The sequence below is a fragment of the Mauremys mutica genome, chromosome 24, assembly GCF_020497125.1.
Source record: "Mauremys mutica isolate MM-2020 ecotype Southern chromosome 24, ASM2049712v1, whole genome shotgun sequence".
NCBI classification, from domain to species: Eukaryota; Metazoa; Chordata; order Testudines; family Geoemydidae; genus Mauremys; species Mauremys mutica.
Window position 1 is genome coordinate 12,906,182 of NC_059095.1, and position 12,852 is coordinate 12,919,033.

The following is a 12,852-nucleotide window of genomic DNA, read 5'->3' on the forward strand; positions in this document are numbered from 1 at the left end:
TCCTCCCAGCCTAGTGTCATCTGCGAACTTGCTGAGGGTGCAATGCATCTCATCCTCCAGATCATTAATGAAGATGTTAAACAAAACCGGCCACAGGACCAAACCCTGGGGCACGCCGCTTGATACCGGCTGCCAACTAGACATGGAGCCGTTGATCACTATCCATTAAGCCCGACAATCTAGCCAGCTTTCTATCCGCCTTATAGTCCATTCATCCAGCCCAGACTTCTTTAACTTGCTGGCAAGAATACTGTGGGAGACTGTATCAAAAACTTTGCTAAAGTCAAGATGTATCATGTCCACTGCTTTCCCCATATCCACAGAGCCAGTTACCTCATCACAGAAGGCAATTAGGTTGGTCAAGCATGCAGGGGCGGCTCCAGGCACCAGCACGCCAAGCGCGTGCTTGGGGCAGCAAGCCACAGGGGGTGCTCTGCCAGTCGCCGCAAGGGCAGCAGGCAGGTTGCCTTCGGCGGCATGCCTGCGGAGGGTCCGCTGGTCCCCTGGCTTTGGCAGACCTCCTGCAGGTTGCCGCCAAATCCACGGGACCGGGGTCCTCCCGCAGGCAAGGCACCGAAGGCAGGCTGCCTGCTGTGCTTGGGGCGGCAAAATACCTAGAGCCGCCCCTGCAGGCATGACTTGCCCTTGGTGAATCCATGCTGACTGTTCCTGATCACCTTTCCCTACCCAAGTGCTTCAAAATGGATTCCTTGAGGACCTGCTCCAACATCAGCCAACTCCCTCAGCACCCTCACATGCAGCATCCGGTCCCATGGGCTTGTGCATGTCGAGCTTTTCTAAATAGTCCTTAACCTGGTCTTTCACCACTGAGGGCTGCTCACCTCCTCCCCATACTGTGCTGCCCAGTGCAGCAGTCTGGGAGCTGCCCTTGTCTGTGAAGACCGAGGCAAAAAAAGCATTGAGTACTTCAGCTTTTTCCACATCCTCTGTCACTAGGTTGCCTCCCCCATTCAGCAAGGGGCCCACACTTTCCTTGACTTTCTTCTTGTTGCTAACATACCTGTAGAAACCCTTCTTGTTACTCTTAACATCCCTTGCTAGCTGCAACTCCAATTGTGCCTTGGCCTTCCTGATTACACCCCTGCATGCTGAGCAATATTTCTATACTCCTCCCTAGTCATCTGTCCAAATTTCCACTTCTTGTAAGCTTCCTTTTTGTCTTTAAGCTCTGTTTAGACAAGCTGGTCGCCTGCCATATTTGCTATTCTTTCTGCACATGGGGTTGGTTTGTTCCTGCGCCCTCAGTAAGGCTTCTTTAAAATACAGCCAGCCTCACCTGGACTCCTTCCCCCCTCATATTAGCCTCCCAGGGGATCCTGCCCATCAGTTCCCTGAGGGAGTCCAAGTCTGCTTTTCTGAAGTCCAGGGTCTGTATTCTGCTGCTCTCCTTTCTTCCTTTTGTCAGGGTCCTGAACGACCATATCATGGTCACTGCTGCCCAGGTTGCCACCTACTTCTACTTTTCCTATCAATTCTTCCCTGTTTGTGAGCAGCAGGTCAAGAGGAGCACGGCCCCTAGTTGGTTCCTCCAGCACTTGCACCAGGAAGTTGTCCCCAACATGCTCCAAAAACTTCCTGGATTGTCTGTGCACTGCTGTGTTGCTCTCCCAGCAGATATCAGGGTGACTGAAGTCCCCCATGAGAACCAGGGCCTGTGATCTAGTAACTTCTGTTAGTTGCCTGGAGAAAGCCTCATCCACCTCATCCCCCTGGTCTGGTCCTCTGTAGGAGACACCCACCATGACTTAAACACAAGCGGGGACCAGTTGTTGAGCATGAGGGGTTCACCCATGTATAGGAGACCCTTCCAGTGAAGTGGGCAATGAAGGCAGCGGGCAGCAGGGTGTGCTCCCCGTTGTTGTAACGCGCCGTAGGAGCAGGGTCTCTCTTGAGTCCATGGTTTTAGTGCCTAGCAGAGGTAGGAACTGAAGCTCCCAGGCTGACCTTTGAGGGTGTTGGGCAGATTTCCTTTGAAGCACAGACTGAGAGGGCAGCTAGGCATGATCACTTGGAAAGCGGGTCAGTTTTGTAGCCAGGATGATGCGTAACCTAGGGACGAGGCCCAGGCCTAGGAACCGGGCATGCTGGGTTCTAGCCCCCGCTCGGGGAGAGGGAGGTGATGAGGATAGGGGACCACGAGCCAGGCTTCCTGCATTCTGCTGCGGCTTGGGGAGGGGAACATGGCCGAGTGCCCAGAGGAGGCGCTAGAGAGTTGAGTGCCTGTGTGTGATCATGGGATGTTGCCTGTATGATACTATTTCCCCACCTTGCTGGGGGACTGGGACCCTACCAGGGCTGGCGTCTGTAAGGTGCTTTGAGATCCTCATAATGCTGGTGGTGTTAGCGCAGGGGAGGCAATCTATGGCACGTGAGCTGGTTTTCAGTGGCACTCACACTGCCCAGGGCCTGGCCACCGGCCCGGGGGGCTCTGCATTTTAATTTAATTTTAAATGAAGCTTCTTAAACATTTTTAAAACCTTCTTTACTTTACATACAACAACAGTTTAGTTATTTATTATAGACTTATAGAAAGAGACCTTCTAAAAGCGTTACAATGTATGACTGGCACCCGAAACCTTAAACCAGAGTGACTAAATGAAGCCTCGGCCCAGCACTTCTGAAAGGTGGCCGACCCCTGTGTTAGCGTCTGTGTGACACATCGTTCCTATTCTTCCAACCTCTCTGAACGCTCCATGCTGCCTGAGGACAATACGGAAACTGCCCCCCACCCCCGCACACACACCCTCTGATCTTCGCAGTCACTCTGCAGATATTGAAACTGGAAACAGAAAAATGGTTTCCAAGCAGGAGCGTTTTAGAGCCAAAGCCTGTGTGTATAATGATTCCCAGCATCATTCGCTAACGGTGATGGAAGAGATCCTGGCACCAGGCCCCGGAGCCAGCTGCTCCCTGGTGAGCCTCCCATCCGCAGTCAAGTCTAGCGAGATGAAAGGGTTGTTTGGGAAGAGACTGGAAGGGATCCAGCTCTTACTCCAGGGCATGGAGCTGGCCCAGCTGAAGGGTGAGCGGAAGCTCCCCAGGCAGACACACAAGGCCCAAAGGAGGCATTGGGGAGACTGGGTGGCCCAGAGAAGCCGGTAGGGGAGAGCTGAGAGACCCAGAGGGGACTGTGGGGAGAGTGAAGGGGGCCAGAGGAGCGAATAGGCAGCTCCCAGGGCGGGTGACGGAGCTCAGAGGGGATACAAGAGTGATCAGATACACTGCACACCGCTGACAAGGGGATTCGGCCCCATGCTGCTCACTGTACCCACATCCTACTGGCTCCAGGACTCCCTGGGCAGGGAGCGGACTGGCTCTGTGCATGGCATTGCTGTCACTCGGATCGGTGGCATGGCAAGGTTCCTCGGTAACCTTACGCCCCAGAGCGGCATCTGGCCTAGGTTCCAGAACGGCCCAGGAGGCTGCTCCCCATCCTGCAGGAAAGGCCTGTGGGACTCACGATTCGGGGCCTTTGGAGAGTTTCTGGCTAGACCAGGAGGAAGCCAGCGCCAGTGTAGACAGTGTACTGGGGACGCTGACTCCAGCAGTGCCAGCTCGCCCTTGTGCACAGGGCGAAAGGGGGAGTGAGGCTCATGCTGCTGTCTGGAATGGGGTTGTTACCCCATGGCAGAGGAGTTTGCAGCAGCCTCTTAGGATTCCTGCTGTTCAGAGAGGACTCTCCAGAGGCAGGTGGGGGAGGAGAGAGCATCCAGTTCTGAACAAGGTGCCATGTGTAGCCAAGATTGCACACGTGGGTGTATGTGTATTTGCGTGTAGCCCTGGGTGATACGTGTGTGTGTGTGTGTGTGTGTGTGTAGCCCTGGTGGATGTGTGTGTGAGTCTGTGTGTGTATTTGTGTGTGGGTGGATGCATACATGGGTGTATGTGTATCTGTGTGTAGCCCTGAGTGGATACATAGAATCATAGACTATCAGGGTTGGAAGAGACCTCAGGAGGTATCTAGTCCAACCCCCTGCTCAAAGCAGGACCAACCCCAACTAAATCATCCCAGCCAGGGCTTTGTCAAGCCTGACCTTAAAAACCTCTAAGGATGGAGAGTCCACCACCTCCCTAGGGAACCCATTCCAGTGCTTCACCACCCTCCTAGTGAAATAGTGTTTCCTAATATCCAACCTAAACCTCCCCTGCTGCAACTTGAGACCATTGCTCCTTGTTCTGTCATCTGCTACCACTGAGAACAGCCACGCTCCATCCTCTTTGGAACCCCCTTCAGGTAGCTGAAGGCTGCTATCAAATCCCCTCTCACTCTTCTCTTCTGCAGACTAAATAACCCCAGTTCCCTCAGCCTCTCCTCATAAGTCATGTGCTCCAGCCCCCTAATCATGTTTGTTGGCCTCAGTTGGACTCTCTCTAATTTTTCCTCATCCTTTCTGTAGTGGGGGGCCCAAAACTGGACACAACACTCCAGGTGTGGCCTCACCAGTGCCAAATAGAGGGGAATAATCACTTCCCTCGATCTGCTGGCACTGCTCCTACTAATACAGCCCAATATGCCGTTAGGTTTCTTGGCAACAAGGGCACACTGTCGACTCATATCCAGCTTCTCGTCCACTGTAATCCCCAGGTTCTTTTCTGCAGAACTGCTGCCTAGTCATTCGGTCCCTACTCTGTAGCAGTGCATGGGATTCTTCCGTCCTAAGTGCAGGACTCTGCACTCGTCCTTGTTGAACCTCATCAGGTTTCTTTTGGCCCAATCCTCCAATTTGTCTAGGTCACTTTGGACCCTATCTCTACTCTCCAGCATATCTACCTCTCCCAGCAGCTTAGTGTCATCTGCAAACTTGCTGAGGGTGCAATCCATCCCATCATCCAGATCATTAATGTTGAACAAAACTGACCCCAGGACTGACCCCTGGGGCACTCCGCTTGATACCGGCTGCCAATCAGACATCGAGCCCTTGATCACTACCCATTGAGCCCAATGATCTAGCCAGGTTTCTGTCCACCTTATAGTCCATTCATCCAATCCTTTTTTAACTTGCTGGCAAGAATACTGTGGGAGACCGTATCAAAAGCTTTCCTAAAGTCAAAGTATATCACATCCACCGCTTTCCCCATCTCCACAGAGCCAGTTATCTTGTCATAGAAAGTAATCAGGTTGGTCAGGCAAGACTTGCCCTTGGTGAATCCATGCTGACACTTCCTGATCACCTTCCTCTCCTCCAAGTGCTTCAAAATGGATTCCTTGAGGACCTGCTGCATGATTTTTCCTGGGACAGAGCTGAGGCTGACTGGTCTGTAGTTCCCCAAATTCTCCTTCTTCCTTTTTTTAAAGATGGGCACTACACACTTGCCTTTTTCCAATTGTCCCAGAGCTCCCCCGATTGCCACGATAATGGCATTTTCAAAGACACAACACTCCAAAGCCAATGGCTTTGCAATGACATCAGCCAATTCCCTCAGCACCCTTGGATGCAGTGCATCCGACCCCATGAACTTGTGCATGTCCAGCTTTTCTAAATAGTCCTTAACCTGTTCTTTCACCGCTGAGGGCTGCTCACCTCCTCCCCATACTGTGCTGCCCAGTGCAGCCGTCTGGGAGCTGACCTTGTCTGCAAAGACCAAAGCAGAAAAAGCATCAAGTACTTCAGCTTTTCCCACATCATCTGTCACTAGGTTGCCTCCCCCGTTCAGTATGGGTCCCACACTTTCCCTGACCTGTGTGTGTGTGTAGGTGGGTGCATACGTGGGTGTCTGGGCATTTCCCTGTCAGTGAGACTCTGGGGGAGTGTAGAACTGCAAACGGGGGGGGGGGGAGGGAAATGACCACATTAACCCTTTCCATTCTGATGCCTTATTGGCTTCCATGTGGGTGAGAAAAGAGGGGTGCCAAGAGCCAGGTTCACCCAGCCAGGGAGCAGACAGGCAGCCAGAAGGCCTGGAATTGGCCTGGCACGTCCAGAACTGAATGGGTGTGTAAACCAACCAGAACCAGAGCAAGGGAGCAGGCAATGAGGCAGGCGAAGGGCGCTGAGCAGGCGCTGACCCCACGCGAGGAGCTGAGTGGTGCATGGCCAGGCTCACATGAGAGCGCTGTCCTGAGGGCTCACATTTCTCAGCACTTAGGAGACCATCTCTGTGCGTCCAGTCGCTGTAGGGTGGCCACCTATCTAATGGCTGGTAACTGGCCCCCCTGCCATGACTCTTCCCCAAGGCCCTGCCCCTGCCCCGCCTCTTCCCCCAAGGCTCTGCCCCTGCTCCACCCCTTCCACAAGGCCCCGCCCCTGCCCCGCCTCTTCCCCAAGGCCCCTCCCCTTCCCCAAGGCCCCGCCCCTGCCCCCTCTTCCCCCAAGGCCCCGCCCCTGACCCGCCTCTTCCCCAGGCCCCTCCCCTACCCCTTCCCCCAAGGCCTCGCCCCTGCCCCGCCTCTTCCCCCAAGGCCCCGCCCCTGCTCCGCCTCTTCCCCCAAGGCCCCTCCCCTACCCCGCCCCTTCCCCAAGGCCCCCCCCCTGCTCCACCTCTTCCCCCAAGGCCCCACCCCTGCCACGCCTCTTCCCAAGGCCCCGCCTCTTCCCCAAGGCCCCGCCCCTTCCCCGCCTCTTCCCAAGGCCCCGCCTCCATTGATCACCTGCACGACAGAGGCCACCTTGCCCACCACCTGCGGCTGCGCAGGGCCAGGTGCCACCGTGAGGCACAGGAACAGCCTGGCCCGGAGGCAGCTGCTGCTGCGCTACCTCCTCCCTTCCACTTAGGCCTTGCCACCTTTCCCACAGAGCAAATCAAATGGCCATCAGGGCTTGGGCACCCGTCCACACAAGCCGGAACCCGGCCTGTCCTGGTGAAAACCAGACGGGGGCCACCCTACGTCACGGCGACCCCTGACTTAGCGCTAGCGTCGTCCTGCCTTCACAGGCCTGCGAGGGGAAGGGGAAAATCCTCACCCCAAATCTTGCCTGCCTCATAGGACGACCTGTCCCGGGGGTGACTCCACTGGCTGCCGGGGGGCTAGAGAACCGAGGGCTGAGTTCATCTCTCACCTAACTGAGCTGAAGGCAACAGAGTGCAACAGGGCTAGCTGGACCTGCAGGACATGAGGCCGGGATCTCCCCCCACTGTATTTCCATGGTCCCCTCCCAATTCAGAGCTGGAAAAGGCAGAACTCAGCCCGTCTGACCTCTGGTATCGCGCAGGCCCTTCCACGGCACCCTGTGCTGAGCCCAGCTTGTGCCTGGCTACAGCACCTCCAGAAGGTGGGGGAGTCCACCACAGCCCTGGCGAGTTTGATCACCCTCCCTGCTAAACATTTGTGCCCTAATCCCAGTTGGAATCTCTCCGGCAGCAGCGTCTTGTCCTGCCGCTCTGCTAGATGGAAGAGCCCTTCAGTGCCCGGGATTTTCTCCCATTGGAACCCCAGAGAACACCCCCCCCCACCCCCAAGTCACTGATTAGCAATTATGATCGGTATTGCGGTAGCACTAGGAGCCCCAGTCAGTGACCAGAACCCCGGAGGTGCCGTACAGACACAGCACAGAAAGATGGTCCCCGCCCCCTAAGAGCTCACAGTCCGAGTGACAATTCCCCGCTGACAGCTACTGTCAGAGAGCTGTGAGTCAGCCAGCTCTCGGTCCATTTAACAGGCACCATATTGATATGTCTGGCGCTAATGGGTTAATCAGAGCAGAGCTCAGGCCAAGCCTTCACATTAGCCAAGCACATTCCATCTCTGCAGCCACCTGCCCCAGCCCTACCCTCTCCCCCCGCTAGGCTCTCAGGTACCCGGTGCGCAGCAGGGATCAGTAGAGGACATGGACCTTGCAGCCCTGCGGTGCTAGTCAGAACACACCTTGGCACTGGCCCTAAGGGAGCTCTTAGTGGAGGGATTTGGGAGCTGCCCATAGATGCTCTGGAAATGGGAGGTGTGGGGAACTGTACCTTTAAGAGGTTCATGGTATGTAACACACTGGCCATTGGCCTGGGGACACTGACTGCAGTCTCTGCCCAGCCCCTTGTCTCTGCGCGGACGTGTACGCAGCAGCTGGGAGGCGTAAGTCCCAGCACAGGCAGACGTACAGATAGCAGCAGGGCGGTGGCCAGGCCTAGCAGCCCACGGGCGTACCCAGGGGCTCGGCAGGGCTGTCCTTGCTCCGTGGAGTTCCCAAAGTCGTGGGAAATGCAGCAGCAGGAACGTTAAACAGCTCCCGCAAGCACTGTCCCATGCGCGCTGTGTGTCAGCCCCTGCAATGCATCTGCGCCCGCGGAGAGCGCTGGGGCAGCAGCTGCAGGGACGGAGGAGAGCAAAGAACTTTGGAGACTCTCTGATTAACTTACCAGCCTTTCAGCTCTGTAGAGGGGCCGGTAATCAGAGCCCAGGGACAGGAAATTGCCAGACACACTTAGCCCTGATCTGGTTACTCCTGGTCCCAGCAAGCAGCAAGGGAGCCTGGGACGGTTCTGGTGACAGGGGTGGGGGCTGAGGGGCTCATCCAACCGCCAGCGCTGCTCCCCTCCCCTCAGCCCTCCCCCCATCGCTGCCCCCTTGGGCTCCCCCACCCCTATCACTGCCCCCTCCCCTCAGCCCTCCCCCCATCGCTGCCCCCTTGGGCTCCTCCACCCATCACCCCCTCCCCTCAGCCCTCCCCCCATCGCTGCCCCCTTGGGCTCCCCCACCCCTCACCCCCTCCCCTCAGCCCTCCCCCCATCGCTGCCCCCTTGGGCTCCCCCACCCCGTCACTGCCCCCTCCCCTCAGCCCTCCCCCCATCGCTGCCCCCTTGGGCTCCCCCACCCCGTCACTGCCCCCTCCCCTCAGCCCTCCCCCCATCGCTGCCCCCTTGGGCTCCTCCACCCATCACCCCCTCCCCTCAGCCCTCCCCCCATCGCTGCCCCCTTGGGCTCCCCCACCCCTCTGCCCCTCCCCTCAGCCCTCCCCCCACGTAACGGCAAGCGGGTGTAGTCCCGGCGGGGCTGCTGGGGGTTAACGGTTCCAGGAGCCACCGGGAACTTTCTGGGTGACATAACTAAAGGGGGTCCCTTCTCCCCCTCGCCCGCTCTCTGTCCTACGCTCCGCCCCTCACTCCCCCAGCCCAGCCTCTCTCAGGCCCTCTCTGCCCCCACCCCCCTCCTTGGCTCGGTCCCTTTCCGAGTCCTTTAATTGCTTCCAGCAGGGGAAGGGCTGAGCTGGGTGAAGGGGGCTGGGGTGGGCTCAGCGGATCAGCTGGGACATTTCCCAGGGGTGCCCAGTGCTGGGGGGCACCTTGCACGCACCCGCCCTGAGCGCGAGGCAGCCTCAGCTGCGCCTGCTGGGGGTCAGCTCCCCGATTCCGCCGGCCACGGGCTTCAGGCCCCGCGCTCACGGCGATCCCCAAGCGTCCCCTGGAGCACCCCACCCCCCAGGCCTCCGGACCAGGCAGGGCTCCCAGAGCCGCTCCTCCCAAAGGACCAGGCCCACGGCAGGCCAACGTTCATTCAACACAGAGCACGGATCCGAGCAGAATCAATGGAAACAGGAAATCAAACCCCCGCAGTTCGAGAGCCCAGCTGCAGCTACTGCGACATTCCCCTGCCCCGTACAGCCCGGCTCACCCAGCGGTTCGGTGCCGCGGTTAAACAGCCGCATTGCCGTGGTGAGCCAGGCAGCTGGCAGCTCGTCCCGTAGTGAACTGGCTGTCCCTCTGCGCCAACCATCATCGTCTTCACTTGTTAATGGGGGAACCGCCCCAGCCCCCGCCGCTGGGTTTGTTGAGAATCGCCCCTGGAGCGACCTCAATCACTTGATCAGCATTTTGCTCGGATAGTAAATAGGCGTCCAATGTGCAGTCTGACACGCAGCCTGCAAGCAGCTGAGCGGCTCCTGCCTGCCCAAGGGCGTGCGCAGGAATAAACATTTGAAGGCTTTTGGAGGGGCCTGTTCTGTACCCCTCCTGCAGCCCCTCGGCCAGAGGAGCTCGCTCTCCCCGCAGCAGCCCCTCGGCCAGAGGAGTTCCATGCCCCCACCCCACCCCATGTACACTCCTGCCTGCCAGGAACCTGTTTATCACCCTCTGGTGACCAGCCACAGCTCACAGGCCGTAAGAACCCAGTTTTCAGTATGGAACCGGAACGCCGCACGTATTCACTGCACAGACATGTCCCAGTGCTCATGAGGCCTGGTGTGACACAGGCATTCAGCATGACACTCTTTGGTGAGCTACACCCCAGACCCAGGGGACCCCTGTAACCCAGCTGCACCCACACCCTTTGCCAGTGGGCACCAGTGGTCCCTGGCTCACAGCCCTCGCCCCACCTCCCTTATCTGATAATGAGTTTGGGGCCCTGCAGATTGGATCCAGTCTGCGCCCGGCTTGGGAGGAGGAATTATGAAAGGCCTGGATCCATCAGAACTTTGGGGTCCCTTCTGCACCCCTGAAAAAACTCTGGGTCCCTCTTGACTCCTGAAACTTCTGCCTCCCTGCTCCCGCCTGAGCCCCTTGACTGTCAGATCAAAGCCTCCTCCGGCTGGAGGCCCTTGGAGCCATAGGAGACAGTAAGTGCAATCACTGGCATTTCACAGCGGGAAACTTAGTAACTCCTGTGCGGGGCCCCCTCAGCTCCCTGGATCCTGCCAGGAGCCCGAGTCCCGGATTTGGTCAGGTTCCCAGGATTTGGTGCCCTGCCCAGTCTCTCTGCTGAGCCCTCTGTCTAGACAGGCTTTGGGCAGCAGTTTCCCACATGGGAGAGCTGGGGGGGGGGAATCTCCTGGCCTGTGCTAGGAGCACAGACCCAAGGTCCCGTCTGGCCTTGCTCTCTATGAATCTGTGAGCGCTGAGATTTCCAGTGGCCGCCGGCTGAGCCCTGGCACGGGGGGCAGGATGGAGCTGCTGTCTGCTGCCTGGCTCCCAGCAAGTTTACATAGCCTGGGTGACCTCGGACCAGAAACGGGTTTTCATCAGGGTAATTCCCAGGCGCCTACAGAACAGCAGGGCAGTACATACGGCCTCCATCGCCCCGCGTAGGAGTGAGCTCCTGGGCACGGGGGAGGCAGCTCCTGTGTCCACTGCAGCACAGGCAGGGGGCTCGCGGCTTTAGGGACTGGAGGAATCTCTCAGCCCTGCTCCTGGGATAATTAGCTGCCGGCCATTTGTTCTCGTTTTTTGCTAAGCCTGGTTCTGTTCTCCCCCTGGTATAACCTCCCACCTCCAAACAGCGGAGCTGAAGTCAGCGTAGCTTAGGTCGATTTACCTGGCCGTGAGGACGGCGGTAAGTCGACCGCTGCCGCTCCCCTGTCGACTCCGCTTCCGCCTCTCGCTGCGGTGGAGTTCCGGAGCTGACGGCAGAGCGATCCCCAGTAGACCGATCACTACCCGCTGATCCAGCGGGTAGCATAGACGTACCCTCAGAGACTCTCTGCTAGAGACTGGCTCCCCTGGGCTGTCACTTCCGCCAGGGCAAAGGGGCTGGAAACGCTCCATGTCTGACCAGGGAGGGCTCTACACCCATTTGGCCCTCCCTTTGCACTGCTGCCAATGACTGCACAGCAGGCCGAGCAACCCAGACGCAGGCCATTGGTTCTAGCCCTGCCACTGACACTGACCTGCTGGCTGACCTTGGTCAAGTCAGTGTGCTGCTCCGTGCCTCAGTTTCCCCAGCTGTAATGTGGGACGAGGGCTCTGACCTGGCTCACGGGTCTAGGGGGAGGCTCACTCAATGGATAATTATAAAACACTTGGAAATCCTCAGCGGGAAAGCGCTTGAGCCGTGCTGCCGATAATGCCGGGCCCCACCTTCCCGCAGCCGCTAGCCTGTCGTGGCCTGCGACTCAGCAGCCCTGGGCGTGCGCTCACCCCGGGTTACGAGTCCTACGAGTGCTGTGGCGAAAGGAGATCTGCCTCTAGCTCACGCAGGCAGGGGTCTGGGCTCCAGCTACAGTGCTGCGTACGTGTTCGGCTGGGCAGCGGCGTCCACTGCCTGGAGACCCTGATTTGGTCCTTTGCCACAGCGCCCACATGAGGGGTAACACACGTGCTGCTACTCCAGCCTCACAGCTCTCCCTCCCTCCCTCTGCCAGCAGCTGTCCCGGGGCCAGGACACAGGACTGGGGGCCAGGTGACCCGGGACCTATTCCACCCCCCTGCCACTGACTTGCTGGGTGGCCTGGGTGGGTCCCTTCCCCCCGCTCTCTCTGTGCCTCTGTTTCCGTCACCCCCAAAATGGGGACCAGGTTCTTACCCCCTTTGTGATGCCCTTTAGATCCAGGTGCTGAAGTGCTGGGCCCCTGAACCTGGACACATCTCCAGAATCCAGCCTGGGAGGAGCACTCGCTTCCCACCCCACAGGCCTGCAGCAGCCCGGTCAGGACGCAGGCCGGGCTCCGGGCTCTGCACAGCTCAGTGCTCTGTACACCAAGTGGGAGTTTGGTTTGTGATGTGCAGTTTCATTTGGCTCTTTCGCTCCCTCTGACCTACAAACCACAGGCCCAGCTTACGCCCCGCCCCCCAGGACAGAAATGCAGGCAATGGTCTGCTCCGCAGGCCAGAAATAACCCTGCTGCCCTGAGCTGTGCGATTCAATGGCCTCTCGATGGCTTTAACAAACAAGCAGCCAGAGAGGCATTGGGACAGAGCCTTAGGGAGTGCAGCGATTGGCTGGCTGAGCCTTTAGGGACGGGGATAATCACCAGTTGCACTCCCAAAGTGCCTTTATTAGAAGTTATTTACCCTGCCGTGGCACCACCGAGCCCCGGGCATGGAGCCGGACCCCATCGTGCCAGGCGCTGTACACATGCAGAACAAGACAAGAGGGTAATTAACCACTGGAACAGATTCTCCTTTACTGACCATTGCTTAAATCAAGACTGGATGACTGTGAAAAGCCCAGCTCTAGGAATGATCTGGGGG

General features: G+C 58.1%; 1 protein-coding gene across 2 annotated transcripts in view; it reads right to left on the bottom strand.

Annotated features, from left to right (window-relative positions):
- The window catches only part of TBXA2R (thromboxane A2 receptor), a 79,676-nt gene extending 67,331 nt beyond the window's left edge, over positions 1-12,345 (bottom strand). For both annotated transcript variants that reach the window (XM_044999041.1, XM_044999040.1), the window contains exon 1: positions 12,185-12,345. The gene's annotated coding sequence lies outside the window, so the exon portion shown is untranslated. The remainder of the gene's footprint in view (positions 1-12,184) is intronic.
- Between the last annotated feature and the right edge of the window lie 507 nt (positions 12,346-12,852).